The sequence below is a fragment of the Symphalangus syndactylus genome, chromosome X (assembly GCF_028878055.3).
Source record: "Symphalangus syndactylus isolate Jambi chromosome X, NHGRI_mSymSyn1-v2.1_pri, whole genome shotgun sequence".
In the NCBI taxonomy this organism is placed as follows: Eukaryota; Metazoa; Chordata; class Mammalia; order Primates; family Hylobatidae; genus Symphalangus; species Symphalangus syndactylus.
Window position 1 is genome coordinate 40,276,478 of NC_072447.2, and position 20,860 is coordinate 40,297,337.

At 32.7% G+C, this 20,860-nt stretch overlaps 1 long non-coding RNA gene across 1 annotated transcript in view; it reads right to left on the reverse strand.

Annotated features, from left to right (window-relative positions):
- The window catches only part of LOC134736005 (uncharacterized), a 125,770-nt gene that overhangs the window by 91,893 nt on the left and 13,017 nt on the right, over positions 1–20,860 (reverse strand). Inside the window, exon 2 of the long non-coding RNA XR_010119635.1 lies at positions 13,150–13,224. This is a non-coding gene — a long non-coding RNA (uncharacterized lncRNA). The remainder of the gene's footprint in view (positions 1–13,149; positions 13,225–20,860) is intronic.

Genomic DNA, 20,860 nt, shown 5'->3' on the forward strand with positions numbered 1-20,860 from the left:
GTAGTTTTTTGTTTTGTTTTGTTTTGTTTTTTTGAGACAGAGTCTCACTCTGTCACCCAGGATAGAATGCAGTGGCGTGATCTTGGGTCACTGTAACTTCTGCCTCCTGGGTTCAGGTGATTCTCATGCTTCAGCCTCCCAAGCAGCTGGGACTATAGGTGTGCTCCACCATGCCAGGCTCATTTTTGTATTTTAAATAGAGACAGGGTTTCACTATGTTGGCCAGGCTGGTCTTGAACTCCTGACCTCAGGTGATCCACCCACCTCAGCCTTCCAAAGTGCCGGGATTACAGGCGTGAGCCACCGTGTCCAGCCATAAGTAGCTTTCTTTAAAAGCAATTTCAAACAAAAATGGCTTTACTCTTATCAACAATAAATAAATTTCTTATTATAGTTCTGGATGGCTTAAATACTAAAAAAAAAGTAGTTGAATATTTTACTTTAAGAGATAATCTATATTTGTTGAAAAAAGAATTATACAAGAAAATAACAATATCCAAAGTCGCAGGGCCCACGTTTCCAAATACACAAAATATTTAAACCAGTCATTTAAATATTATACTCTGAGTTGGTAAGAAATGTTCTCACCTAACATTCATGGTTTTCCTAAAAATGGTAAATGTGTAAAATCTTCAGAATGTTGCATAGGCAAATATGCTATTGCCTACCACGTTAGAAAATTTCCTAGGAATAATTTCTGTTGGACAATCCAGGGTAGTAGAATGTAAGCTAATAAAGTGAAAATCACATGTACAGTTGAAGCAAGCATGGAACCTCTAGTTACTCACTTTACACTGTAAACAGAAAAAAAAAAACCCACCAAATTCTCACATATCTATATAATCTTCCCAATTTACCTGAAATCCTTCCAATTTAACACTCACCTCCAGTTTAAGTATTTATCTCATGAAGAATACTCTTAAAATGACAACATCTAATTCAGAGAAATAACACATTATAGCATTGTCTGCTATTAGCCTACTTTCTATGATTAGGTTTGGACTGGTTTCCAGGTCCATCTCTCTTAGAATTTTATACAGTAAGAGTGAAATGTGGCCAAGATATCTGTATATTGTAATGAGCACCCCTCCCCCCCCCATTGAGTGTGTTATGGTTGGTCTAGTAAAGGACTCTTAGGAATTCTGCCTAGAAAGAAAGGGCTGCTGCATAAAGCTAATAAACAGCTAGGGGAATCTTCGAATTGTAAAGTAGAGAAAGGAAATTAGAGAACAAATCAATTTTGTATATTTGGCCAATGCTGGCTTCTGATGGAGTCCCTTTTAGACTGCATGGCCATACCTTAAAGTAACTGAAATCTATGAGAATACATATAAAAGGGGAAAAAAAAAAGTACTATAAAGCATGGCATATTCATAAGGCAGATTCCAAAAAATATGCTTTCATTTAAATTTTTACATACATGTATCTCCGAGTGAAATAAAAACTATCAATTCTGAGTCTGAAGTTATCAATCATCAAATATGATTGTTTTATATTAATTTTTATCAGGTGGGAAGTCCATAAAAATGAAATATAATTTCCTGCTTTTTAATGGTCCTATAAACTAGAGCACATTTGCCCTTAATGGGGTTAATTTTATATATATAATATATATTTATATATTATATATAAATATATATAATATATAAATATATATTATATACATATTTATATAATATATATTTATATATTATACATATTTATATATTATATATTTATATTTATATATTATATATATTTATATATTATACATATTTATATATTATATAATACATATTTATATGTTATATATATTTATATAATATATTATATATATTATATAATATATAATATATATTTATATAATATATTATATATATAATATATATTTATATATTATATTTATATAACATATATTTATATAATATATATTTATATAACATATATTTATATAATATATATTTATATAACATATTTATATAACATATATTTATAGAATATATATTTATATAACATATATTTATAGAATATATATTTATATTTATATAACATATATTTATATAACATATATTTATATAATATATATTTATATAACATATATTTATATAATATATAATATATATTTATATAACATATATTTATATAATATATTTATATAACATATATTTATATAACATATATTTATATTATATATTTATATATATTATATATATTTACATATATAATATATATTTATATATATTATATATATTTACATATATAATATATATTTATATATATTATATATATTTACATATATAATATATATTTATATATATTATATATATTTACATATATAATATATATTTATATATATTATATATATTTACATATATAATATATATTTATATATATTATATATGTACATATATAATATATATTTATATATATTATATATTTATATATTATATATTTTTATATATTATATATTTATATATATTATATATATGAAGTAATTTGATAAGAATGGTTTATATATTATTTTGTTTTAGGTATTTTTAAACTAAGGAAATATTATATGTAATTTTAATATTTATGATTAAAATAGAACTTAGCACCTCAGTATGTTCAATTTAAATTAGACTTTGGTTATACATTATTTAATGCACAAATAGGTTTGAGAATACAAAGCCATATTTTAGAAACTTGTTTCAGGCCTACTATTTAAAACATGTCCCAGGGAGCAGTAAGATTTATGTTACATTTTAAAGTCTCCTTATTCTTATTTTTCAAACTATTTACAAAGATTAAAACTTATATCACCGGGATAGGAAATACCCAAGACTAAAACTGTAATTTTATAGACAATTTGTCTTTGTGTTCATATATGTACAATTGACTATAAAATGCATTCAAAACTGGCCTCCACAGGCAGGAAATCATTACAAAGAAATGCTGTTCAATAAGGTTTCCTAGTGTTCCTTATTTCAATTTGAGTTTGAACCTTCTCGAAACTAAACAACCAACATTGTTAACTAGGAGTTATAGTTGGGTTTTAACAGCTTTTAGTTTTTTCAAAATTATTTTCTGTAAGATAAAAATGAAAACTTTCCTATGATAAAAGGAAACTTAGTGTTCATACTCCAAGGCTTTAGAGCAGATGGGTGAATGTTTTCCGGAATAGGCCAGATAGTAAATATTTTCAGTGGTGTGGACCACATACAGTCTGTCACAGCCATTTAACTCGGCCATTGTAGCTTGAAATCAGCCATAGACAGTACGTAAACAATGGACATGACTGTGTTTCATTAACACTTTATTTACAAAAACACAGCAATGTTCTGACCTGATTTAAAACACAGAGTGAAGGCATAAAAGAGTAAAACAGTTATATTATTCATACAGAAGCTTAGCCCTAAGCCAGGTGTGTGAATTCCACATGAGAGCCACTGATTGCGACATGATGATTAACCATTTCTGCACCTCTTAATTCACATGAATTTTGTGAAGACAAAGTATAAATACTACTTTCCTTTATCTCCTGTTACTTTCTTATTCTTTGAGCACAGAGCCTATGTACGACCAAGATAGTTACGTGTTTGCTATTAGATAAATACAAAATCATTAAAAACATTAATCACTTCTACAAAGAATACCATTGGTCCAAAATAATAAAAATGCCCTATAAATCCACAATACAAACTTTATCAAAGGAAAAATAGTATTATTATTGTAAAGAAGGGCCATGGATTGACAATGATAGAGGATTCTTTTCCTATTTTCAGCAGAGATATTTAGGACAAAGATTTATTCAGAGTTAAATATATGAAAGAATTGGCACAAAGTCAAGTTACGTGTTTGAAAATATTTAAGATATCTAAGTAAAACCCATTGTTGTTCTTATTGTGTTCCTGAAGAAGATGACAAAATCCAATTTTTGGAAATGGTCAATTGCTTAACTATAATGTGCACATCCTCATGGTAGAAAAGATGTGACAGAGAATGTTACTTCTCCTTAATATCAATGTTCTCTTTTTTTGAGACAAACAGTTTCCTCGCCCCTTGGCAGTTATGTGGCACCATATGGTTGCATTCTGGACAATGAAATATGAATGGAAGTAATATACATTACTTCAAAGATTGGTTTTTAAAACATCTGTAGAAATTTGCATGCTCCTTTTCTGAGTTTATTCACTGGTAACAAACAGGGGACACAGTAGAGGGCTCCAAAACTCAAGAATGATTGGGACAGGAAATCATGTGATTAAAGAGAGTTATGGCTAGAAGTGGGTTTAAGAGGCAAGGTTGTAATGTCTTAAGAGAAATAAATAAATAATATATGAATTTTTAAGCATATACATGTTCTGTCTCTAGTATGAAATAAAGGTTACATCTGTAACAATTAGAGTATATATGTGTGTATTATTTATATATGTGTATATATACATATCATATGTACACATATACATATATGTATATACACATATCGTATGTACATACATGTATATATGCATATAAATATACACATATATAAATACATATCTACATATAATATATACAAATAAACATAATATACATATTACAAATATACAAATTATATATACATGTATACATGTTATATATACATATTATTATGCATATTATATATACATATTATATACATAATACATGCATATTATATATACATATATGCATATTATATATACAAATTATATATATAATACATGCATATTATATATACATATGTATATTATATGTACATATAATATATACATATATACATATTATATACACATATATACATATTATATACACATATGTATATTATATATACACATATACATATTATATACATATATCTGTATATTATGTATACATATATACATATTATATGTGCATATATACATATTATATATGCATATGATGTATACATATATACATATTATATATGCATCTATGTACATATGATATATACATATCACATACATATATGTACATATTATACATATAAACACGTATGTACATATGATATATACATATTACACATACATATGTACATATATATACATATACATACGTATGTACATATTATATATGCATATTATACCTATATACATATTATACATATATACATATATACATGTGATATATACCTATTATATACACATACATATGATATATACATATATACATATCATACATGCATGTTACATACATATATACATATTATACATACATATACATATATACATATCATATATACATATTATACACATATATACATATACATATATACATATACATACATATACATATATACACATACATATACATATTATACACATATATACATATACATACATATTATACACATATATACATATACACACATATACACATATATACGTATCATACATACATATTATATACACATATATACAGTATACATACATATATACACATATATACATATTATATATACATATTATATACATATATACATATTATATACACATATACATACATATACACATATGTATATATACATATAGATATACACATATGTATATATACATATATACACATGCACATATACATATTATATATACACATATACATATACACATATATGTATATACACCTATTATATATACATAGACATATATATGTATATATACCTATTATATATACATAGACACGTATATGTATATATACCTATTATATACACATATATACAGATATACATATTATATATGCATATATACATATTATATATGCATATATACATATTATACATTTATAATAGAGTATATATCATGTTTGTGTATATTTATTAGTATATATACAAATATAACATGTATATTTATATATACACATACACATATGGGTATATCGTATATGTGTGTATAAATTTCCCAAAGGTCTGTTTAGAATAAGTTTCAAATTATAGCTCAGAAAACAGATACCAATTTTCTTCAATTATCTTTTTACACAGTGTTTAAATCTAAAAACTATTCAATCCTACTCAATGTTTTTGAAAAGTAGACTGTAGTAAAAATTTAGTTTTTGATAATCTTCTTCCTAAGTACCAATGTATATGAAAAAAACAGAAAACCTTTTTTCTTTTAATAATTGGTATGACAAATGCAGGCACAAATAATTTGTTTTATTGTATTTCATAGAATAATGTATATCCCTTGCATTCTGCAAAAATTTCTCAAAAAAATAAAATGAATTTAAACAAAATGGATTTTAATCTTAAAACAGAAAAACAATGCAGTCACATTTTGAAGTCTGATTTACAATTTGTGACAATCAATTGTGCCATTTTTGTATATCTTGCTACAATAGAAAAAGAGAACTGAAAAAAGAAAAGGAGTCAGCTATTAGTTAAATTGTAGATAAATTTTAATGATATACATTCCTACTTTATATTTTTAAACTGTAATAAAAGCAAGCTTTTCTACCTAGTATGCTTAAAAAATCATTTTGCATTGATCCTATCCAAATTAAGCTTAACATCCAATTTCAAAAATTTTAGGAAAAGAGACAGACTACATTGTGAATTCAAGGAAAACAATGGCAAATTCTTATTTTAATGCATCTGGTCTTCAACTTTAATTGTCACTTTCTTAAGTTGTGCAAAAGTACTGAGGAGTTACAGGCAAAACACCTGCTGAATAACTGAAATGATACAGTAACTGCTTTGAGAGTTGAACTAATGCAGTTCAATAAAATTGATCATTGGAGTGAGCTCTCATGTTACTAGTAAACGAATTTAGAATCACAAGAAAGAAGTTGTAAATATGGCAAGCATTAATAATTATTAGATGCATCCAGTACATTACAATGTAAACAGTAAATCACCTTTCAACACAATAAAATCATAACTATGTGATACAATGGACTTTAGAGATTCAGAAAGGGGAGGGTGAGAGTGGGGCTAGTGATATAAAACTACACATTAGATATAATGTACACTAATCAGGTCACAGGCGCACAAAGATCTCAGAATTTACCACTATATGATTCATGCACTTAATAACAACAAAAAATCTTGTACTCCAAAAGCTATTGAAGTTTAAAAATTAAATAGAAATTTTTAAATTACAGAAAAACATGAACATGAAGATGAAAATGAAAATGATCATACACAGTAGTATCAAGTCAGAAAAGTACGCTACGGATGACACAAAAATAACATAAAACTATGATACAAACCTAATTCATGTCTGGGTTTTGTTGACATAGTATGGAATCAAAATCTATTTATTATTTTACTTGGTATATTTAAAGAATTAAGATACTATTTGTTAACTGCACATATACAATCCTAATCAAATTTATGTTTAAATAATTGTAATATTCCTTCCCTTTGTTATGAATTTAATGGGGTCCCCCAAAGTTCTAATGCCCCATGTGATTGTATTTGGAGATAGGGCCTTTATGGAAGTAATGAAAGTTAAATGTGGTCATAAGGATGGGGTCCTAATCTGATAAAATTAGTGTCCACAGAAGAAGAGACACCAGAGCACTCTCTCTTTTCCTCCAAACACACACCTAGGAAACGCCATGTGAGAGCAGAGAGAGAATGTGGCCATGCAAACAAGGAAGAGAGCCCTCACCCAAAAGTGACCATTCTGGCACCTTGATCTTGGACTTCTAGCCTGCAGAACTGTGAGAACATAAATTTCTGTTGTATAAACAACTCAGTTTATGGTATTTTGTTATGTCAGCATGAGTGGACTAATACACTCTATTTGAAAAGCAAAATTTCATTCCTCAGTCTGAAACTCTGAGTTCATTTTTTTTCACACTTTTTAAACACTTATAAGTTCAGGGGTACAAGTGCAGGTTTATTACATAGGTAAACGTGTGTCATGAGGCTTTGTTGTACAGATTATTTTATTACCCAGCTATTAAGCTTAGTACCCACTAGTAATTTTTCCTGATTCTCTCCCTAGTCCCATTATCCATCCTCTGAAAGACCCCAGTGTGTATTGTTTCCCTCTATGTGTCCATGTCTTCTCATCAGTTAGCTCCCGGTTATAAGTGAGAACATGTGGTATTTGGTTTTCTGTTCCTGTGTTAGTTTGCTAAAGATAATGGCCTTTAACTCCATCAATGTCTCTGCAAAAACATGATCTCAATCATTTTTATGGCTGTGTAGTATTCCATGGTATATATGTACCACATTTTCTTTACCCAGTCTATCATTGATGGTCATTTAAGTTGATTCCATGTCTTTGATATTGTGAATAGTTCTGCAATGAAAACATGTGTGCATGTATCTTCATAATAGAATGATTTATATTCCCTTGGGTATATACCCAATAATGGGATTTCTGTGTGCAATGGTGCTTCTACCTCTAGGTCTTTGAGGAGTTGCCAGGTTGTCTTCCATAATGGCTGAAGTAATTTACGCTTCTTCCAACAGTGTAAAAGCATTCCTTTTTCTTCACAACCTCACTAGCATCTGTTATTGTTTGACTTTTTTTATACTTTAAGTTCTGGGATACATGTGTAGAACATACAGGTTTGTTACATAGGTATACACATGTCATGGTGATTTGCTGCACCCGTCATCCCGTCATCTACATTAGGTATTTCTCCTAATGCTATCTCTCTCCTAGCAAGCCTGGTTCAATATAAGCAAATCTATAAATGTGATTCACCATATAAACAGAATTAAAAACAAAAACCATGTGATTATGTCAATAGGCACAGAAAAAGCTTTAGATGCAATCCAACATCCCTTCATAATAAAACCCTCAACAGACTAGGCATCAAAGGAATATACTGCAAAATAATACAACTCATATACAACAAACCCTCAGCCAACATTGAACTGAATGGGCAAAGCTTGAACCATTTCCCTTGAGAACTGAAACAAGTCAAGTATGGTGACTCTCAGCATTCCTATTCAACATAGAAGTGGAAGTACTAGCCAGAGCAATCAGACAAGACAAAGAAAGAAAAGGCATCCAAACAGGAAAAGAACAAGTCAAACTATCTCTCTTCATAAAGAATGAGATCATATACTTTGCAGGGACGTGGATGGAGGTGGAGGCCAGTATCCTTAGCAAACTAACACAGGAACAGAAAACCAAATACTGCATGTTCTCACCTATAAGTGGGAGCTAAATGGTAAGACATATGGACACAGAGAGGGGAACAACAGACACTGGAGCCTGTAGGAGGGTGGAAGGTGGGAGAAGGGAGAGGATCAGGAAAAATAACTAAAAGAATTTTAATAGAAGTTAGAGTACGTCATATAACCTGAGTCATTCTAGGGAGGCAGAGAAGCAAACTGGACATTCCATCAAGTAAGCAGAAGACAACATTATGGTACAACTAAAAGACATCTAGGCAAATAGGCAGTCAGATTAAGGACAATGCACTGGAAAAAATGAATATTCTACTCTCTCTCTATAATAACTAAATATCATACAATGATACTAACAGTATTAATAACAATAACTACTATTTCTTGACCTCTGGCTACATGTTAGGCACCTACTAGGTGCATTTCTTATATTCTCTCTTATTGAGGTCAGTCTTATTGGCCTTATGTTATGGGAGAAGAATAACTCAGAGAAGGCAATATTCATAGTTTTGCAGTTAGTTAGGGGGAGAAATCTGGTTTAAACCCAGGTTTGTAGGACTTCAGGTTTCTTGTTTTTTTATCACTAAGGGTGCCACCTTCTAGAAAGACTTGGTTACTAGACAGGCTACCAAGAAAATCTGCCCCAAACAAGCAAGCAAACAAACAACGCAAATGATTTTCAGAATTTGGATGCAGGGCTTATCTTAGGATCATTTGTCAGTAGTGGGACTAAAATTCAAAGTAGGACAAGTAGTAAGAATATCTTCATGCTGAAGCCCATATTATTGGCTAATACCAAAGACATTTAAATATTTAGATTTGCTTTTTTGTTCCTTTTCAATGACTGTTCATGGTTTCTTTCACCTCCCCCGCACCCCCACCGCCCCGCCAGTTTTACTGAGGTTTAATTGACAAATATGAAGTGTATATATCCTCAGATAGTTGGCTCTTGTTGTTGCTGTTTTGTAGTGGAAATGCTTCAGATCCACTCATTTGTTTTTAAAATAAGTCATATGATCAGAAGCCATCCACACTGGTTATTCTCATTTCTTCCCTTAAATCCATTCCTGTGCATTTTCTGCTGTACTCTAGATCCCAGAGGGTTGGCCTCTACAGAGGACATCAGATAACATGTCCTCAGGATTCTGGTTGGATTTGACCAATAAAATTGAACCAGTAGGAGACTGGACAGTGGGAAGATAGAGAAGGCGGGAAAGTATTCCTGCCCACTTCCTCTGTCCCTCACTCCAGTCACAGCAGTGTCTGCTTTCCTTCACTTGTACAGTTCTGAAAGGCAGTCCTTTTCTGACCATGACTCCAACTCTCAGAAGGCTCTAGCCAGCACTGCTCTGCTTTTTGCCCCCTCAAATCTGCTATTGCTAATCCATGGAGTCTTGCCATCCCTTATCAGATGTCTTACACTACCCAGATCTCTATACTTCATTCCTTTTTCGAATTCTTTTCAGTTAAACCCTTCCCAATTTGTCATGTATTTTCTGCCCAGAACATTAATACAAAACGTGATCATTTACCACAGGTTACACCTACTGCTATATGGTATTTTAATACTCATGTTTCACTCTCAAAATACCCTGGTTTGGGGTTGATATATGGTCATTCTATTGATACTCCATGTAAGTATTCATTGCAAGTTCTTTTTATTATTCAAATCCCAAAACAATGATGGAATCCGTAATTGAACTCACAAGGGCAGGATGGTAAAACAGACAACGCTTCAGACTCAGAAAGAGGAGGATTTTACTCATTAGCTCTGTAAACTTGGACCACTTAATTTCTCTGAACCTGTGACATTAGCTGTAAAAGGAGAATAACAAAACCCACAGTGAAGGGTTGTTTTAAAGGAGCACAGAATATGTAAAGTTTCCTGAAGATAATATGTGCTTCATATTATAAATTATGAAAATTATTTTATTGGAAGACAAGTATTCGTTTTTGAGCTCTTAGTCCCTGATATAAAGCAAGTACTCAAAAATGTTTAATGGGATAATATAATGGATGATTTTCAAATGAGAATCAATTATAACTCAGAACTGGATTTGTAGTTATCTTTAGTTTTGCAATAATTTTTCATTTTGTTCCTCTTTCCCAGTGCAATTTTTCTTAAATTTAAATGAGTTACTAAAACCTAGGCTTTACTGAGCTTTAACTGGTAAATAAAACGTGTATATATTTAAGGTGTGCAGTGTGATGAACTGATATACATATACCTTGTGAAATGAGTACCACAATCAAGTTAATTAACATTTCCATCACCTCACAGTTTCCGTGTTTTGTGGTGGTGGTGGTTGTTTTGTGGTGAGAATACTTCTGATCTACTCAGTTGTTTTTAAAATGGGTCGTATGATCAGAAGCCCTCTCATACTGGTATAGCTGTAAAACCTATGCAATTATTATATTCAATTTCAATTACAATTATGAATACATCTGAGCCTGTTAGCTTTGCCTATACTATTAATATGGGCGGTCAGGCCTTACCTGCTTTCTATGTAGCCCACTAGTTGATATGTTCTAGGCAATAAGTGAAGAGGACTAGATAAGAACCTCAGGATACTTGCTTTCAGACCATTGGCTATAGGCTGACTCAGGGTGCAGGGCTTCCTACTCTCAGATCAAAATACTGAACAATTGAGGTGGGACTGCATTTGCATGTGAGAATCAATAGCATAGCTGTGGGCTTATAAAATTTCAGACTGACCTAGGAATGACCTAGCATAACAGGACTGAGGAGTACGAGGCTGTTCCACCAGTTCTACTTTCCATCTTTTGTAGTGGATCTCTATGTCCCTTTATGAATATAATATATCTTCAGCTCCTTGTGGTACTGAAGAATAAAGATGAGTAAGTGTGGTACCTTGACAACTTAAGTTTTTAATCAAAGTCATTAAGCTACATTAAGCCACCTCAAGAAACATAAATGAAATAATATGTGTGAAAAGATAATTTATACGAACTGTGTCTAGCACACAATACATAGGTAAATCATATTTGTTGCACAGCTATTAAAAGTCACTCAATAAATAAGAGTTTGCTTTCTCTCTTTTTACTATAAATGGAATATTTTGCTAAGTGCTGTAAGGGATATAATATTGGTCATATAGGATGGTGTTCTACCCTCGAAGACATACAACCTAGTAGGGGAGAATCCGAATCCAACACTGTTAACTGTATCATGCATTCATATGTCAACATGTATTTACCTCTAACTCATAGACATTGGGCAACACATTGGAGACATAACAATAAACAAGCCGTGGTGTGTTTTTTTCAAGAAGTTCACCTTCTCTTGTAATTTTCCTGTTTTCCCACCCATTAATCACCCTAATCAATTACTCTTTCTAAACTTCTGATATATTTTGTTCAGACATCCGTTATAATTTTTATAATTATGAATTCACAGATTAATCTTCCCCATTATGTACAAGGTTCATTGCCCATGTTATATTATTTACATGTGGATCAAGGACCTGGCACAGGGTCCTGCTAAACATTTATTGTAAATATGCCACTATTTACTAGCAATCTTCTGATTTAAGGTGAGTTATGAGCCTTAATTTAAAGCTGTTAAAAATGATTCCTTACCAGAAAAAGGGAGGGGATCTAAACCTAAATGCACCCTCACGGCACTTTCACTTAGATTTTGGAGTGATGAGTAACCCTTTACCTCCTCCATTTCCTTTTTATCCCAGCTTTAAAAAATAGTTATATTTCCTTACCAGGCCTCATCACACATGTATTTATTTACTATTAGGTGGATAACAACAGGTACCTAGTAATCCCTTCAACCAAGACATTCAATTTCTCACCTTTCCCCTCCCACTTCTTCTCCATCTTAGCTTTTAAATTAGCAATGAAAATATGAGGTACTCTAAATTTATTTAATATAACTTTCTCCACAAGTGAAATAATACCGGTGTACCTGCTCTCAAAGAAGAGTGAAAAAGTGAAGGCTGACAGAGGGCACACAACCATATTCAGTAATTTTCCTTGTTTTGTTGTAACAATTTACTGGGTACCAGTTTGTCAAATTAGCTTAATTCCATAGTACAAATTATTAACAGCTTTACCTTTTTGTTTGTTGTTATCAACCGTGATCTCTTCTCTACCCGTACATGGCATTTTAGGAGGTTCCCTTAGCTTTCCTGTAAATATATGAAATAAGAATAATCTCATTTGATGTTTCCTAATCATTTTCTGTTCGTGGATGATACTATATAAATTAAAACCTTAAGCTCACATCTAATTTAATCTTCCTTTCTGTCCCATCCTCAGGTTTGGCACAAGATGTATGAACTTGTACTAGGAGAGAGAGAGAGCAATATGGTCTCTTTTACACTCCTCCGCCTCCTCTCCAGTTTTGCTTTGGGCTGCTTGTCAGAGTTGGAGTGAGGGAGAATCAGAGGAAGAGGAGCAAATAGCTCTACATAAACTCAGGTATTTTAGTACTCTCTTGATCAAAACTGGCCAGGATGGCCTCTATTATGGAAAGCAATAGAATACTTGGTCTTTCACAGGACTTATTTTGAGAGTTTTTGAAAACACATTTCTCTTTCACGGGCTATGTGGTTTGTGGCTTATTTTGTGATCTCTCTGAGCACTTGCTCCCTGACTTTATTGCTGGATTCCCTCATTCTGGCAAATAGCCCTCTTGGAAAAAGTCTCATCAAGATGACCCTGGCATGGATGCCAACTATGCAACAGGAAATTGGCATTTCATTTTTAAAGTGCTAATATAAATGGCATTGTTTTTAATTTCAAATTCTGATTAACATATAAGAAAGCAATTGACCTTCATGTATTAACACTGTATCCTGCAAACTTGCTATAATAACTTATTAGTCCCAGGAATTTTTCCTTGATTCTTCAGGATTTTCTGCATAATCACCTCATCTTTAAACAGAGACATTTTGATTTCTTTCTTCTCAATATTTACAGCTTTTATTTCCTTGTTGCATTAGCTAAGACTTCCAGTAGGTTTTGACTACGAGTGGCGAGAGGGAACATTCTTGCATTTGACACTTTTTTAAGAAAAAAATAACGAACACTAGTTTTCCTTACACCTTCAAAACAGGGACTTAAAATCCAAACATCGTTATTTCTACAAGAACAAAACCTTAATCACATATGGTTCTGTAAAAGGAAAGGAAATCATATTATCTCAGATCTTATGGCATTGTTTTTGTTAAATAATGTAGCACTTAGTATAACATATTAACTGAATGAATCTTCCTGCTATAGTGAAATGCACACTGACCCTCAACTAGTCATGTGAACACCCATGTAAAAAGTTTCTTTGAACAGCCATGTCAAAAGTTTCTTAGAATTATAGGCAACTTTTATTGGAAAAGTCTTACTTCTTACTAGGGATTGTTGCACTTGTTATCTTTTCAATGCCTCACTATTAAATTATATTCCTCTCCTGGCATCACTGTCTTCTTTCCACTAGGCTCCATGTCTAGGTACAATAATCAGGCTAACATGGGGTAAGCAAATTATCAGTATGCAAGAGCATAATCGGTTTCCACAGATGTAAGACATCACTTCTCCCATCAATAGGCACATCCTCCCCATTTCCAAAATACATGCAAATCAAAAATTAAACGTAGAATTTTGTCATATTTTAAAAAAACACATAATTATAACATGTAAAATGTGTGAATAAAGTAATACAGGCATTAATGTATGCACATGAAATGCTCCACTGGCGGGGTGCAGTGGCTCAAGCCTGTAATCCCAGCACTTTGGGAGGTCAAGGTGGCTGGATCACTTGAGGCCAGGAGTTCGAGAACAGCCTGGCCAACATGGTGAAACCCCGCCTCTACTAAATATACAAAATTAGCTGGGCATGGTGGTGCATGCCTGTAATCCCAGCTACTTGGAAGGCTGAGGCAGGAGAATCGCTTGAATCCAGGAGGCAGAGGTTGCAGTGAGCCGAGATTGTGCCATTTCACTGCAGCCTGGGCAATGAGAGTGAAACTCCATAAGAAAGAAAGAAAAGAAAGAAAGAAAAGAAAAGAAAGGAAAGAAAGAAAAGAAAGAAAGAAAGGAAAGAAAGAAAAAGAGAAAGCGAGGGAGAGAAACACTCCACTGGAGATCCGGAACATAAGTCAACATAGAGACTACAGGAAACAACAGCTTGGGGTTTGAAGTATGAGCTGTTTTCTTTACACTTTACTAACTACAATTTGTATAAGATTTGAGAAAGCATAGTCTCAAATGCCTAATTAACCTCTGTGGTAGTTAGACACTGGTTCATCTATGATCACGAGATACGTTCAAGGCTGGGTATATACTGCTAGAGAGTTGATGTCTGTAAAGTTTGAAAGACAAGGACAAAAACAGGTAACTAAGCTTATTGTAAAAGGGAGGAACAATTATGTAGCTACCACTGAGTTTCCTTTTGCAATTCTAAAAATAAGGAACGCTATCCCGAAAATATAAGTCTAGAGCGTTTTATTCCAAATCTACTGGGCTCTGAACACTTAATTTTCAAAGTGAGATACATGCAATATCAAACAGTAAAAGGTCTATATTCCATACTAAAATTTTTTTAAGTGCTTAACTAAGGAGACACTATAAAGTTGGTCTAGTTTGTCTTCAGTGTGATACCCTCTCTCTGAGCTTAACCCCAACCTCAGCATGCTCCCGTTCTCCCTCACAATGCTTCACTGGCCAATGTTTTCATGCCTTGCAGAGTTTCTCCTCTTAGGGAAAGAATAGCATGATAAATAGATTGACACACATGAAGATATTATACATCCTTGCTTCTCAAATTGTGCTCCACAGAACAGAAAAATTAGCACACCATACTTACCAAGTAAGAATCTGCATTTTCGTAAGTTCCCCACATGCTTTGTATGCACTTTACTAGGGTAACTAGGAGATTCACATACACCTTAAAGTTTCAGAAATGTTGGTGGAGATGTTGCCGTTATCCAGAGCAGTGGTTCTCAAAGTGTGATCCCTGGGCGAGCAGTGTCAGCACGAGCATCAGCATCACCTGGTAACTTATTAGAAATGTAAATTATCAGGCCCTGCCCCCAAACCTACTGATTAGAAACTCCGGGTGTGGGGCCCAGCTGTCTGTGTTTTAACAAGCCCTCCAGGGGATTCTGATGCATGAAAAAATTTAAGGACCACTCACTGTTCCAGGGTGTCTGCACAGAAATAATTGCTAATTTCAGAATCAAATAGCTCAGAACACCATAAAAAGTAGAAAGGGGTGGGAGCTTTACCCCACAGAGCATCCTGGCTTTCCTCCAACTCACATAATCCTGACATTCAAGAATTTTCCAAACATGCCCCAGGTGTGCTTTTAAAAATCCCTTGATACCAATTGGTCCAATTCAAGAATTCTGCTCCATTACTTTAGCTATTTTAAACTGTGAAATTTCACACAACCAGGACGTCAGGTTGTATAGCAATTTTAATTAGCTGCTTATAATATGAAGAAGATCATTGACTTACTGGAATTACTTTACTAACTTGAGAGCTTCTACAAAATTGAACTCCAAATCTTGTTCTCGCCTAACTCATTGCCCAGATGCACCTTGTTTAAATTTAGCGACTCTGTTTTAAAATCTAAATGGTATCTGGTTTCTGTCAAAAATTGTGCTTCTCTCTGTGTGTCAATGTACTGCTATTTCAGACCACAGCCTATCGCTAGCAAATATCACTGCAAGGAGGTGCTCTTCACTGGTTTTAATGTGCTTTCCAATTCAATAAGGAGTGGTGATTAATGCAGTTTAAACTCCAAAGCAAACAAGAATTATATGAAAGTATGATCATATTGTATCGGTAGTGATCATATTGTAGAATAAGGAAGTTTACTGCCGTGAAAGTAGTTACAATGAGTTTATTATTTTAAGATAGCCTCCAGTATTCTTCCAAGACTAAACAACGGATTAAGGGACTATCTAGGCAAGAAGAGTCTGCATTATTCAAATCACTTGTCTGCTGTTATTTAAAGCCTTTTCCAAGTGTTAAACAAGAGAAAATTGCTCTTTGCTTAAATGCTTTTTCAACAGTATGACTCTTCGTTCATTTCACTGTTATGGCATTAAATTGGTCGCTTTTACTTTCAACAATGACAATTTTGTTTCAAACCATGAAATACTTGTTCTATATTACACATAGGTATTAAGGAATTAGCCTTGATGCCCAAGATAACTGGAGTGATCACTTCTTTGGCACATTCACAAGCACATTAAGCATATTCATTCTCACTAACCCACAACAATCCCCTATTAGTTATGACATATGTGCCATCTTTAACAGGGGAGCACATTAGTGTAAATGCTGCAGACTTACAGCTTTGTATGTGCCCTGAAAACATGTTGAGACTTTTCTACAAATTGTCCAGACTAAGTGAGAATCATACAGAACAAAGAAAACGATCCCTCTGGGTACTTTTCTGTGTGTATTAAAAATGATTTTTGGCACTTTCTCAGAGTGCAGCAACAACACATTCATACTGAGGTTGGAATTATTGGAAGCAAACCCAGATAAGAGCTACTAATTAATATCCTTTCACAACTTTGAAGTGAAGAGAATCATTAAGCCAGCCACATATCTACCTTTTAAGAAACTTTGGTGGAGTAGAAATAATGAGTTGAGAAGTTTACCAGAAATTAAAGGATGGGTGCAATTCCATCCTAGCAGATCTGGGAAAAGAAATCAGTTTACCTCTCAGGCATGCAGTAATGACTATCATCAACTAAGAAACATTCACTTTGTAAATGAATGGATATGTAAACATAACTCTAAAGAATGTTTAGCTTAGTCACAATTTAGAAAGTTGTTTTTTTGTACTATATTGCAAATACACATTTTAACTCAGTGCCTACATGCGTCCACATTCATCATCTGTCGATCATAACTATGCATCTATCTTACTTCATTGATAGACTAAACTGTGTTTTTTTTACAATATGCAACCTTTTTATTATGCTTTTTATAATATTGTGTTCTAAACATTACCAGAGATCATGAGATTGGCACTTACGCTTTACATATATATGTTTTTACTAAAGCAGAGCGTACATACAGCAAAGTTGAAAGTAAGTATAGATAACTCATTTAATTTTTACTAACTGAATACAGTCATGGAGTTAGCATTTAGATCAAGAAACAATACTAGTGCCAGTACCCTAGAAGTCATTTTTGCCCCCTTCCAGATTCTACTAACTCCCCCACAGACTAAAAAACAACCACTATACTGTATTGACAGCAGATAGTCTCACTTTATGTTAGGGTGCACATGAAAGCATTTTTTAAAATAGAAAATCAAAGTAAACAATCAAACAAATAAATTAAGCATTCTTCGAACACCATGTTCCTTTGCGCCAGTAGCAGCATCTTTATGCTTAGTTTTATGTTATGGTGTAGCTACTAAAATGTATCAGATATAAATACCTAGATTTCTTCTACTCCAACAGATCTTGAAGTATGATCCAGAGACCCTGGAGAGATACCCAAAAAACTTTTAGGGGACCCACAAAGTCAAAAATATTTCCATAATAATACTAAAATATTATTCACTTTTTCCACTCACTCTCATATGTATCTATATTGGAATTTTCCAGGGGACCTAAGATGTGATATCACAGCAAAATGAATGCAAAAATAAGTATGAGAATCAAGTTATTTTCTATTAAGCCAGATATTTAAAATATTTACAAAAATGTAAAACAGTGCCACTCTTCACTACTATTTTCCGTGGAAAATATAGATTTTTTGTAATAATATTATATTAACGTATAATTAATTTATTGTTACTTTACAATGATTAGTAATTCAAAAATTTATGAGTCTAAAAGGGCCATGAGACTAAGATGTTTGAAAACCGCTGTACTGGGTATTCCAGAGTTTATATACCATACCATTTCTCTGAATTGGCTCCCACTGAAAATTCAAATAACTTAATTGTCAAATTCACTGATTATTTTTAATCTATCTTTACTTGAACTTTATACGTTTTGGGGACTACCTTCTCTCCTGTTTGTTTTTCCTCCACATCTCCTCATATCCTTTGCTTCTGCAAAATTACTCTCACATTTCATCATTTCTCAGGGTTATACACAGGCTAGGTTTAATTTCTCACCTCTGACATTCAAACTTTAAAAAAACACAATCCATTATCAGATCTGGATTTGATTTTACCTTACTTAAAAGTGAATAAATTATTAAGTTAGCCTTTTTAGTATTTCGGGAATGCTGAGGCACATGAGTAAAAGACAAAGAACTTCATTATTCGTGGCACAGTAAGAGCTATGAGCATTAGTGTGTTTGTTTTAGTTCCCCTTTCCTGAAAATTTCATGGTGGTGACATGGAAGGGCTCAGTTGATATTATATATGCAATTGGTTTGCATCGCAACTGAAGAACTCTGAGCTTAGGGAATTTTCCTTTTTCTAGCAAGCAGTAAGCCTGCTTATTCCTCAGTATTGCTCTTGTTAACCTAACTCTGACAAATCGCCTGGATAAAGATTAGTCAAGGCCTTGCAATCTTGGCATTCCAAGCAAGAATGTGCAGAGACACTTAGGGTTTATGTAGGGTTATCTTTTCCAATGTCCATTTTAGAAAGTAATTAATAATGACGGCACACTATTTATAAAATGGGGGATACCCCCCACGAAAACATTAAAAACATTAGAGGGTTCATATACCCTTCAGAGCAGACTCCAGCCTTAAATATTAATGTTTCTCAGGGTACTACAATAACCTTCTGATCTCAGTCAGCTACCACCAGTGTAAGAGATCTTATTTTTTTTTAATCAGCTTTAGTTACTTTTATCCAATTTCATGCTAGATGTCTCTATCTGGCTGTCAAATGGGCGCTTTAAATTCAACACAAACAACATGAATCAAATCATCATCCCTCACTCTCTGCAACAAAGGTGCAAAACGATGCATTTTTCTGGATTGTTCAAAATCTTGATAACAATCGCGTTAGCCCATCAAGCTGAAATGTGAGGCCTTTTTTTTTCTTTACCCTGTTCTGCATGTCTTGAGATATTTTTCTCTTACATATTTCTTGAATTTATTCTCTTCTCTTGGTATCCACCTCTACAGCTTGGGTTCAGGAGCTCAGTATCCTTTGCTATCATCTACAACCGTAGCTCCTTAATATGTTTAGCCTTATTACCCTCCACTGCATCTTCCCCATCAATTTCAAATGACCAAAGGTAGGGGAAGAGAACAGGTTTTGGTATCAAACAAACTCTCACTCTGAGTCTGCAATCTGGGGCATGTATTGACCTCTCTAAAACTGATGTTATTTGTAACATCAGGACAATACTTTTTCCATTATGAAATTGTGAGGATTATCTAATATGATACATGTATATTACAAGCACAATTTATGACCCATATTTAGTTCTTTAAAATACTACTCCCCTTCTCCTCTTCCTTTTAAAACGATTAAAAGGCTTTCACTCACTGCAAAAATAAATTTAAACTCATTACCATCATATATAAACCATTTCTTGACCTGCAAGACACCATGTCTCATTTTCCCATTGCTTTTAACACTTTTTTGAGTGACAGAATTCCACATAGCTACATATAATGAGATAGTGACTCTTATTGCAGAAGTATAATATCAAAATTTGCTTCTACTACTACACTGTAAAATATATACAAGAAACAAATTAATAATAGATAGTAACAGAAGTAAATATGGCCTCATTGTATATTTTTAATAAAATTTCCAATAAATACTTGATAATTGAAGCTCCATCTGCTTCAAACATCAAAGATTCTAAAGATAAGTGAGCC